Consider the following 11,497-nt stretch of genomic DNA (forward strand, 5'->3'; position numbering starts at 1 on the left):
TGGCCAGAAAATCGGCTGTGAGCCCCAAGTCTTTCTTCCTGCATCCCAATGAGCGTTATAAATACTGGATAGCGTCTCTGATCCGTTATGCAACCAGAGGCCACGGCCTCTTAGGTACAAAACAAATATTATTGGTTCATATGTCATTTTTTTTTATTTAAATCCGTTTACCTAAATGAACAAAAAATAATATATGTGATAATGTTTTTCCTACGAGTAAAAAAAAACAAAAATATATATATAAAAAAACATCAATCCACTCTTTGGCTTAAAGCACAGCTTTCTGAGTAAATTTGAAATTGTAGGCACTTTCAAAGCGAAATTGTATTTTGATGCACTTATTGGAAATAGGTAAATAAATTAATAAGGGAAATGTTTAATTCAAATGCCTGAATGCTTTTGTGCCTATTTACTACACCTCGTAGCACATGGACATGTCATCCTGCAAATGCATTTTGTCCACTCTCAGTATTGTACTTTAAAAAAATAAACGAAGTCTACTAATCATATAATATCCTGAAGGGTTTTTTCCTCAACTAGAGCTGAATCGATTGTAGTTGCTGTCAGTGGCATTATTGGGAAGAACAGAGAGAGGGGGGAGGAAAGTTACATTCACGAACATTCACGAGCGTAGAACAGTGGTTAGGGGCCGTCCGTAAATGCGTCACGCGATTTTGGACGAAAATTAACGAAGTCTACTAATCATATATCCTGAAGGAGTTTTCTCCCCCTTCGTCACACAGCGTCACAAAAATCAGACCCCCCCCACATATTTGACGTCACAAAGCTCTGCCCCCCCCCAAAAAAAAAAACATGCTTCAAATCGCTTTAAACTATTGTCATTGTAGTGCGTGTTTAGTGTGGCGCTACACTCTGATGTTGTAGGAGAAAACATTTATATAAAAAAAGTATATTTAATAAAGTAGAACGTATTGTCTATATTTATTTAAAGTTGCGCATTTTGATGTGACGTCACATTTCTCAACCCCCCCCCCCCTCGTCACACATCGTCACAAATGTCTGACCCCCCCAAGTGCGTGACGTCATTTATGGACGGCCCCTTATCTCATGAAGCACGGTTAACAAAGATACCGTTGCTGTGGACTAAATAGCAGAATATGGTAAAGGTGCAACCCTGCAATTACTTGCTCTCTCCGCTGCTGGCAGAAGGGCTTCCACAAGAGGGAGCTCTGGAGAGCCTCTCCAGAGGTGGGAGTAGCCACACTTCACCCCACGACACGTGGCCTGCCGATCCGCCGTGGTGCACAAATTGTTTTAGCTGCCGTGCCTGGAGATTTAGAAATCCAGTGGGCTAACCGTTACATCAGAATGATGTAGTGGAATCGCTGGTGAGGGCAAGAGGCCACACACCTATCTCCAACAGGACGGAGCATCTGTTTTCCCCAGGGGTTCCATGAAAAGACCATGGTGAATCGGTCGGTGATGCTGCCGATGGCTGCAATGCAGGTCTTTGACGCAAACGACCTTCAGCGTCTTGGATATGGGGGGGTGGGGGGGGGAGAGAATGATATATTTAAAAAAATAGAAAGTTATATTTTCTGTTGGGCTTCAGTATGAAAAGCAACCCGTCCGAAGAAAGCTCAACTTTTTTTGTTATAGAAATACAAAAAAATCACGAGAAGGCACAGTAGATTATAAGCTGATGAAATTTTTTGACATTATATATACACACACGCATAGCCTAAATGAGGTTTACTATCAATTACGTGCCATCATCGTTATCCTGCTCTCTCCTTGGTTGCTAAAATGAGTACAAGCCAGAGGTCGCAAACGGGTTTTGATTCCTTACCCGTACCCGGCCGCACCAGGGTCGCAAACGGGTACCCTTACCCGGCCGGGTACGGGTAGCCGGGTATCGGGTAGGGTACGGGTATCGGGTACCCGGTTGCGACCTCTGGTACAAGCTGGTGAGGCAGCGCCCGTTATGAGGAAGTCGACAGCATAGGCCGGTCTCAATCATGGGAATGTGGAACGTTTTATTTACCTCTCGTGTCCTGGCTCAAGACGTAGCAACAGGGATGAGCATTATGAAATGTTTGTACAAAGCCTATATATATTTGTATAGAGGGTGCGATAAATATATTTGGAATATATAGGGTGTGATTATATTGGGAAAATCGGGTTCACTATTGCACAGTAATCCGTTTGAGTTAAAATACAATTCATGTGTTCTATTTTTAGCTCTTTGACCCCCTCTCATATGTAGAGGATATATATAAAGATAATTTACAGATCTTTATTTAATTTACTGAATTGTTTTCCTTTCCCCGCACGATTAGCACGCTTGGCTATGTACGGTGTGAAAGAAGTTCCACACACATACATACAATATCTCCCAATAACAAGTCAGTTATGGATCCGTTTTTTTGTAATACTTCTCCGCACTGGTCAGTGTGGGTTGACGAAGTGGGGATCCCAGGACCAGTTTAAATATAACTCGCCGCTCATGTTTATCTGTGGCCGGGATTCAAACTAATGTTTGCAAGGTTCATAGTAGCCACCACCCTGCTCCATCATAAAAAATCACTGTGACATACTCTACCCAGTGCCGGATTAAGCTAGTGCCGGGCCTGTAGCATCTAACCTATATAATTCATTTTTTGTCTGTCCGTCCGTCCGTCCGTCCATCCGTCTGCGTACGCTCCCTACCGGGGGATTTAGCTCTCGGACCGTGGGGTTCGGCGAGATTAAATTTTGCAGGTGGGCACGCCCCCGGCCCCGCGGTAAACTTAGGCATTTCCGATGTTTCGTCTCTAAACTTTAAATCGGACCGATTATCGATTTAGTGCGATTTATCTTTATTTATTTATTTAACGCTTTCTTTATTTCTTTACTCTTGCCGGCCGGCGCGGACCACGGTGGTTGCCCCTGGCAACGGATAGCAACGCGTTCGCTACGGGGTGGACGCCATTTTGAATTACCATTAAAAATATGTGCACGCATTAACACACGACTCTGAGGTAAATTCATCAAAGTTTCACGTCCTCTTCACTCCCCCCCCACCCCAATGTGTGCAATTACTATTATAGGGTCGGTAGATAATAAAATTATAGCGATTAGACAGTATTATTGTAGCGCGGGGGGGGGGGGTTAACGGCCCCAGTACCCAGCCTTAGCCGAGTGGGCAATCTAGGCATGGCCGGAGGCTCTGCACGGTACTAGGCCTCGACACGCAAGTCTGTCAGGCGTCGACTTTGTGGTATAAACTCGATATACCCAGCGTTGCCCGGGGGGAAAATACATTTAAGATCTTCTGAAAACTTTAAAACATAACATCCCAATGAAAATACAACTGTGTAATTAAAACTCTAAACCCGACCGCGCCAAGAATCGATTCTCTGAATCGCGAAAAGGAATCGAAGCTTGTAGATTCATTTAGAATCGCCTTATTTCCGTTTAATATTAGTTGGTTATAGAGTTGATATAAACTGCTACGAATGGGAAATATCCGGCGTTGACCGGGGCTAAAATATAATTAAAAACTCCTGAAAACTTTAAAACATAACATAACAATAAAAATAAAACTCTGTAATTAAAAATGGAAACCTCCTATGCGCCAGGAATCGGTTCTTTGAATCGCGCAAAGGAATCATCGAAGGTTGTAGATTCCTTTAGGATCGCCCTTAACATGTGGTGAGGGGGAGAGTGGTGAGGGGGAGAGTGGTGAGGGGGAGAGTGGTGATTGGTGAGGGTGAGGGTGAGTGAGGAGAGTGAGTGGCGGTTGTTAGTGGTGATTAGTGAGGGGTGAGTGGTGAGGGTTAGTGGTGAGCATGAGTGGTGAGGGTGAGTGTTGAGCGTGAGTGGTGAGGGTGAGTGGTGATTGTTGAGGGTGTGATTGGTGAGGATGAGTGGTGAGTAGTGAGGGTGAGTGGTGAGGGTGAGTGGTGAGGGTGAGTGGCGGTTGTGAGTGGTGATTAGTGAGGGGTGAGGGTGAGCGTGAGTGGTTAGGGTGAGTGGTGAGGGTGAGCAGTGAGGGTGAGCAGTGAGGGTGAGTGGTGATTGGTGAGGGTGTGATTGGTGAGGATGAGTGGTGAGTGGTCAGGGTGAGTGGTGAGGGTGAGTGGTGAGCGGTGAGGGTGAGTGTTGAGGGTGAGTGGTGAGTGGTTAGGGTGAGTAGTGAGGGTGAGTGGTGAGCGTGAGTGATGAGTGGTGAGCGTGACTGGTGAGGGAGAGTGGTGAGAGTGAGTGTTGAGCGTGAGTGGTGAGGGTGAGTGGTGATTGTTGAGGGTGTGATTAGTGAGGATGAGTGGTGAGTAGTGAGGGTGAGTGGTGAGGGTGAGTGGTGAGGGTGAGTGGCGGTTGTGAGTGGTGATTAGTGAGGGGTGAGTGGTGAGGGTGAGCGTGAGTGGTTAGGGTGAGTGGTGAGGGTGAGCAGTGAGGGTGAGCAGTGAGGGTGAGTGGTGATTGGTGAGGGTGTGATTGGTGAGGATGAGTGGTGAGTGGTCAGGGTGAGTGGTGAGGGTGAGTGGTGAGCGGTGAGGGTGAGTGGTGAGGGTGAGTGGTGAGCGGTGAGGGTGAGTGTTGAGGGTGAGTGGTGAGTGGTTAGGGTGAGTAGTGAGGGTGAGTGGTGAGCGTGAGTGGTGAGTGGTGAGCGTGACTGGTGAGGGAGAGTGGTGAGGGAGAGTGGTGAGGGAGAGTGGTGAGGGAGAGTGTTGAGCGTGAGTGGTGAGGGTGAGTGGTGATTGTTGAGGGTGTGATTGGTGAGGATGAGTGGTGAGTAGTGAGGGTGAGTGGTGAGGGTGAGTGGTGAGGGTGAGTGGCGGTTGTGAGTGGTGATTAGTGAGGGGTGAGTGGTGAGGGTGAGCGTGAGTGGTTAGGGTGAGTGGTGAGGGTGAGCAGTGAGGGTGAGCAGTGAGGGTGAGTGGTGATTGGTGAGGGTGTGATTGGTGAGGATGAGTGGTGAGTGGTCAGGGTGAGTGGTGAGGGTGAGTGGTGAGCGGTGAGGGTGAGTGTTGAGGGTGAGTGGTGAGTGGTTAGGGTGAGTAGTGAGGGTGAGTGGTGAGCGTGAGTGGTGAGTGGTGAGCGTGACTGGTGAGGGAGAGTGGTGAGGGTGAGTGTTGAGCGTGAGTGGTGAGGGTGAGTGGTGATTGTTGAGGGTGTGATTGGTGAGGATGAGTGGTGAGTAGTGAGGGTGAGTGGTGAGGGTGAGTGGTGAGGGTGAGTGGCGGTTGTGAGTGGTGATTAGTGAGGGGTGAGTGGTGAGGGTGAGCGTGAGTGGTTAGGGTGAGTGGTGAGGGTGAGCAGTGAGGGTGAGCAGTGAGGGTGAGTCGTGATTGGTGAGGGTGTGATTGGTGAGGATGAGTGGTGAGTGGTCAGGGTGAGTGGTGAGGGTGAGTGGTGAGCGGTGAGGGTGAGTGGTGAGGGTGAGTGGTGAGCGGTGAGGGTGAGTGTTGAGGGTGAGTGGTGAGTGGTTAGGGTGAGTAGTGAGGGTGAGTGGTGAGCGTGAGTGGTGAGTGGTGAGCGTGACTGGTGAGGGAGAGTGGTGAGGGAGAGTGGTGAGGGAGAGTGGTGAGGGTGAGTAGTGAGTGGTGAGGGTGAGTGGTGATTGGTGAGGGTGAGTGGTGAGGGTGAGTGGGGAGGGTGAGTAGCGGTTGTTAGTGGTGATTAGTGAGGGGTGAGTGGTGAGGGTGAGTGTGAGTGGTGAGGTTGAGTGGTGAGCAGTGAGGGTGAGTGGTGATTGGTGAGGGTGTGATTGGTGAGGATGAGTGGTGAGGGTGAGTAGTGAGGGTGAGTGGTTGTTGTGAGGGTGAGTGGTTGTTGTGAGGGTGCGTGGTGAGGGTGAGTGGTAAGAGTGAGTGGTGAGGGTGAGTGACGGTTGTGAGAGGTGATTAGTGAGTGGTGAGGGTGAGTGGTGAGGGTTAGTGGTGAGGGTGAGTGGCGGTTGTGAGTGGTGATTAGTGAGGGGTGAGTGGTGAGGGTGAGTGTGAGTGGTGAGGGTGAGTGGTGAGGGTGAGCAGTGAGGGTGAGCAGTGAGGGTGAGTGGTGATTGGTGAGGATGTGATTGGTGAGGATGAGTGGTGAGTGGTCAGGGTGAGTGGTGAGCGGTGAGGGTGAGTGTTGAGGGTGAGTGGTGAGTGGTGAGGGTGAGTGTTGAGGGTGAGTGGTGAGTAGTGAGGGTGAGTGGTGAGGGTGAGTGGTGAGGGTGAGTGGGGAGGGTGAGTGGCAGTTGTGAGTGGTGATTAGTGAGAGGTGAGTGGTGAGGGTGAGCGTGAGTGGTGAGGGTGAGGTTGAGTGGTGAGCGGTGAGGATGAGCAGTGAGGGTGAGTGGTGATTGGTGAGGGTGCGATTGGTGAGGATGAGTAGTGAGGGTGAGTGGTTGTTGTGAGGGTGAGTGGTGAGGGTGAGTGATGAGGGTGAGTGGTAAGAGTGAGTGGTGAGGGTGAGTGACGGTTGTGAGAGGTGATTAGTGAGTGGTGAGGGTGAGTGGTGAGGGTTAGTGGTGAGCATGAGTGGTGAGGGTGAGTGTTGAGCGTGAGTGGTGAGGGTGAGTGGTGATTGTTGAGGGTGTGATTGGTGAGGATGAGTGGTGAGTGGTCAGGGTGAGTGGTGAGGGTGAGTGGTGAGGGTGAGTGGTGAGAGGTGAGGGTGAGTGTTGAGGGTGAGTGGTGAGTAGTGAGGGTGAGTGGTGAGCGTGACTGGTGAGGGAGAGTGGTGAGGGTGAATGGTGAGGGTGAGTGGTGAGTGGTGAGGGTGAGTGGCAAGTGGTGAGGGTGAGTGGTGATTGGTGAGGGTGTGATTGGTGAGGATTAGTGGTGAGTGGTGAGGGTGAGTAGTGAGGGTGAGTGCTGAGCGGTGAGGGTGAGTGGTTGTTGTGAGGGTGAGTGGTGAGTGGTGAGAGTGAGTGGTGAGGGTGAGTTGTGAGGGTGAGTGGTGATTGTTGAGGGTGTGATTGGTGAGGATGAGTGGTGAGTAGTGAGGGTGAGTGGTGAGGGTGAGTGTTGAGGGTGAGTGGTGAGTGGTGAGGGTGAGTGGCGGTTATGAGTGGTGATTAGTGAGGGGTGAGTGGTGAGGGTGAGCGTGAGTGGTGAGGGTGAGCAGTGTGGGTGAGTGGTGATTGGTGAGGGTGTGATTGGTGAGGATGAGTGGTGAGTGGTCAGGGTGAGTGGTGAGGGTGAGTGGTTGTTGTGAGGGTGAGTGGTGAGGATGAGTGGTGAGGGTGAGTGGCGGTTGTGAGTGGTGAGCGGTGAGGGGTGAGTGGTGAGGGTTAGTGGTGAGGGTGAGTGGTGAGGGTGAGTGCTGAGTGGTGAGGGTGAGTGGTGAGAGAGTGGTTCGTTTTGAGGGTGAGTGGTGAGGGTTAGTGGAGAGTGGTGAGTGGTGATTGGTCAGTGGTGATTGGTGAGGATGAATGGTGAGTAGTGAGGGTGAAGTTGAGTGGTGAGGGTGAGTGGTGGTTGTGACGGTGAGTGGTGAGGGTGAGTGGTGAGGGTGAGTGGTGAGGCTGAATGGTGAGGGTGAATGGTGAGAGTGAGTGGTGAGTGGTGAGGGAGAGTGGTGAGTGAGAGTGGTGAGGGTTAGTGGTGAGGGTTAGTGGTGAGAGTGAGTGGTGAGAGTGAGTGGTGATTGGTGAGTGGTGAGGGTGAGTGGTGAGGGTGAGTGGTGAGGGTGAGTGGTGAGGGAGATTGGTGAGGGAGGGTGGTGAGTTGTGAGGGTGAATGGTGAATAGTGAGTGGGAGTGGTGAGTGGTGAGGATGAGTGGTAAGGGTGAGTTGTGAGTGGTGAATGGTGAGGGTGAATGATGAGTACAGTCAATATGCACTGCTGTTATCATACCAGGTACCACCACCACAATATGTACTCCTCTCATCATAGCAGATACCACCACAGCAGTATGCACTGCTGTAATCATAGCAGGTTCCACCACAATATGCACTGCTGTCATCATAACAGGTACCAACACAGCAGTATGCACTGCTGTAGTGATAGCAGGTACGACCTCAGTCGGTATACACTGCTGTAGCGATAGTAGATACTGCTATCGAGTTGGTAGATACCGCTATAGTAAATACTAAAGCAGTCAGTATATATGCTACAGTCAGTCAATACTGCTACAGTCAGTATATACTACTATACAGTCAGTACATACTACCACGGTGAGTAGCTACTAGAGTCAGTAGATACTATTATAGAGTGAGTAGATACTGCTATAGATTTTGTAGTTACTACTATAGTCAGTGGATACAACTATAGAGTCAGCAGATACTATACAGTTAGTCGTTACGAGTATATAGTCGGTAGATACTACTGTAGGCCCAGTAAATACTACTATGGTCAGTAGTTATTACAGTCACTAAATACTACTACACAGTCAGTAGCTACTACTGGCTCAGTAGATACTACGGTACAGTCAGTAGATACTACTACAGAGTCAATAGATACCACTTCCTCTGTTGTATGTAAGGTGTTGTTAGTATATATACCTACGAGGGGTAAAGATATTTTTTGAGGGGGGGGGGGAGACCGCAATTTTCGGAAACCTTTTGACATCAACTATTTACCCCACACTTTCTACAACTTTTTGGACTTGTGAAAGCCTCTTATATATTTGTTGGTGGAGAAATGTACAAACAGCCCACCGGGCTTTGACAATACCTTAGTATCTGTGTATATATATGTAAGGTTTTTAAGAAATATATTTTTCACCCGGGCAAAGCCGGGTACTTCCGCTAGTATGTTATAAAGGGGCCCTAAATTAATAAATAAACACGTAAATATTAAAACACATACATTTTTAACTTGCATAGTAAAGTAATTGTATTTTTTCATTTGCTATACAGCCAGATAATACGACAAATCGCTAACCTTAAACACCCAGTCGTTCATAAAAGTTGAAAGCAGTATAGTACTATGGTAATAGAGCAAGTGCAGAATCACTGAACCGGAATTGATAGCTTGAAAGCATTTAGCGCGGGGCCCTTAAAAGTGTGGGGCCTGTAGCATATGTAGCTGCTTGTGCTACTAGGATAATCCGGCACTGACTGTACCAGTCATTTTTGTTACAATACTTCTATCCGTTTAACGTTTGTCGTTTAGCAAATGGCTTTTGGACCACAGATCATAAAAATAACGACAAAATCATTCCCATATGTCACCTAAATAGCAGCACCTTCTATGTTGTGCTCACTGCAAACGAATAAGTGGCTCTTTTCTGCAAAACACACACACCACACACTTACCCATCGTGTAAGGCAGACAGGCAAGGAGCTCGATAAACAGACTGCACATAATATCCACTGGGTCTTTCCGGGTGAGCGACCGAGATAATATTTCTGTGTCCAGCACACCACATCAAGTATTACCTCTTTCTATGGCTGTGACAACTAGTCACGTGTCTACTCCAGTTTTCCAGCGATCCAGAAGTAATTCAGTGGGAAATTTAAGCCCGATATTTATGCGTGCACGTGGCGTGCGCCCCACAATTACCAGACCACCTGTATCCAAGGCAGTAAGTACCCCCATCTCACAGTTGTAACATCTCATTTGGCAATGCTCAATTGCTCTGTTGACGAACATCCCAGTGGGCACTTTGCAGCATTCAACATGTGTGGAGAAAGGAACAGTGTAAACAAACAACATAATGGCCTTCATGGTTGGGCACAAAATGGAATTGTGAACGGAGCTGATGAACAAAGGTTTATTTGTTTAATTCCCAATGCCATCAATTGTGTTATTTATATATACTGGACTGTGTAATGTATAATAACAATTTACAGCCTTTGTCAATCCACTGTTGACGGAAGGCCCAAGAGTTGTTAGAGCGTAATTAATTCACCATTCTGTGGATTGGTGAATGGGATCCTCCATGACCAGTTCAGATATCACGCGCCACTCACGTTAGCCGTGGCAGAGGATGAAATGCACATCGCCAGTTTCAAAGCACAGTGCATGAACAACAGCATTGTTTAAATTAATTACGCCTGTTTGCATGACGAGTAAATGATCATTGTCGGTCAACTTCCGATGAAGGCGAGTTAGCCAAAGCACAGTTATTTTTTCAAGTGAGAGGAGAGACTCAAAGTGGTTCTTTGTATATTCTTCATCATATTCTTTGGCTCTTTCGGTCAAGATTTATTCTTCATCAGTTCATGTTCACTTGCTCTAAGAGTAACAATTTATTATGATGCACTGATTAACCCGTATTTATAAAGCCTACTAAACAGTGAGCAATGTTCCTGTACGATGCGAATTCAGTTCCAGTTCCGATGGGATACTTTTCATTGCATACGCGCAGAATCATAAATGTGACTCATTTCATCACTCTGTCCCCGCCAGTGCCGCTTAGTCTCTAACCACGTGAGACTCATATGCTGTCCGCTTCCCTTTTAAAACAGATGCATTCGAATAAAAACAAAAATCTCCATTTCTCGCGGCTGGCCGATTGATTCACCATGGCAGGTGTGTATTTGGGATCCCTTCAATTCCGTTGCGTGTGGTCCGAAAAAGGATCTCTCCACCGCATTTCCATCGCTTCTGCTCAGCCTTGAACATCCAAAACCCCATTTGTGATCCGTACGAGCGCGAGTTCCCCCCGCACAAACAATGAGGGCGGCATTAACGCGTTATTCGCGCAGGGATGAAACATGACCGATCTCCACCGTGGCGTGACGCCGTTAATGCGATACGTGCTCGCATTGTGATCTCTCAAAGATTGAAAATTTACCTTGGTCAGTGCTCTGTGTAATTGCTCTTCGCGTGCAAATAAGATCGGCATGTGCTGGGAAAGGTATGATGCCGAGTGGATCGACCTAACACGAATATGCGGGCACCTTATGGATACAATCGTATTCAAATGCTCGTCGTGTAGACCTGAAATGAACGGTGTATTTAAAATTAAAATACTTCGACAGGTTTATGGGTGGGCTCAGAGATCAGAGCAATGAGCCAGCAGCTGCTCAGATTGTGGGTACGGAATCTGGGCAACGACCCATGAATAAACTGGGGTTTTCAAGTAGATTGAGTCTCGGTCTGAGCCCCAATGACATTTGGTTTTGGACTTAAATGTGGCTAAGTAAAAATGTCGGGTTTGATGGTCATGTGACGAGTCATTCCATGGGAGGGACGAAAGGTGTGCCTCGCAATGTGTCGAGGATAATAACAATAATAAATATGTTCTAGATTTGAAGCTTTCCTTGCAGTCACGAAAGCTTCAAATCTTGAATTTATGCCCTCTACGGGGAGGAATTTCACCTATTTGTTAGAACTTTTAACAAACAATGAGACAAGAAGTCACAGCTTCTCGAGAGGATGGCCTTCCTCAAGAGATGCCGCGATAACAAGGTAATACCCATCTTGGATTTCCCTTCACTTAATACAGTAAATTTGGCTGTGACGGTCCCACCTGAAGACAGAGACTTGTGTTGCTTCCGAAACGTCGTGATTTAATTTAGTTATTTTCATTTAATATTATTTTTTACCTACGTGACTTTACCGAAAAAACCTACGAGTAATAATAAATGTGATAATTGAATCATTTGATGAT

This window comes from Lampetra planeri, chromosome 3 (genome assembly GCF_965212315.1).
Source record: "Lampetra planeri chromosome 3, kcLamPlan1.2.h2, whole genome shotgun sequence".
In the NCBI taxonomy this organism is placed as follows: Eukaryota; Metazoa; Chordata; class Hyperoartia; order Petromyzontiformes; family Petromyzontidae; genus Lampetra; species Lampetra planeri.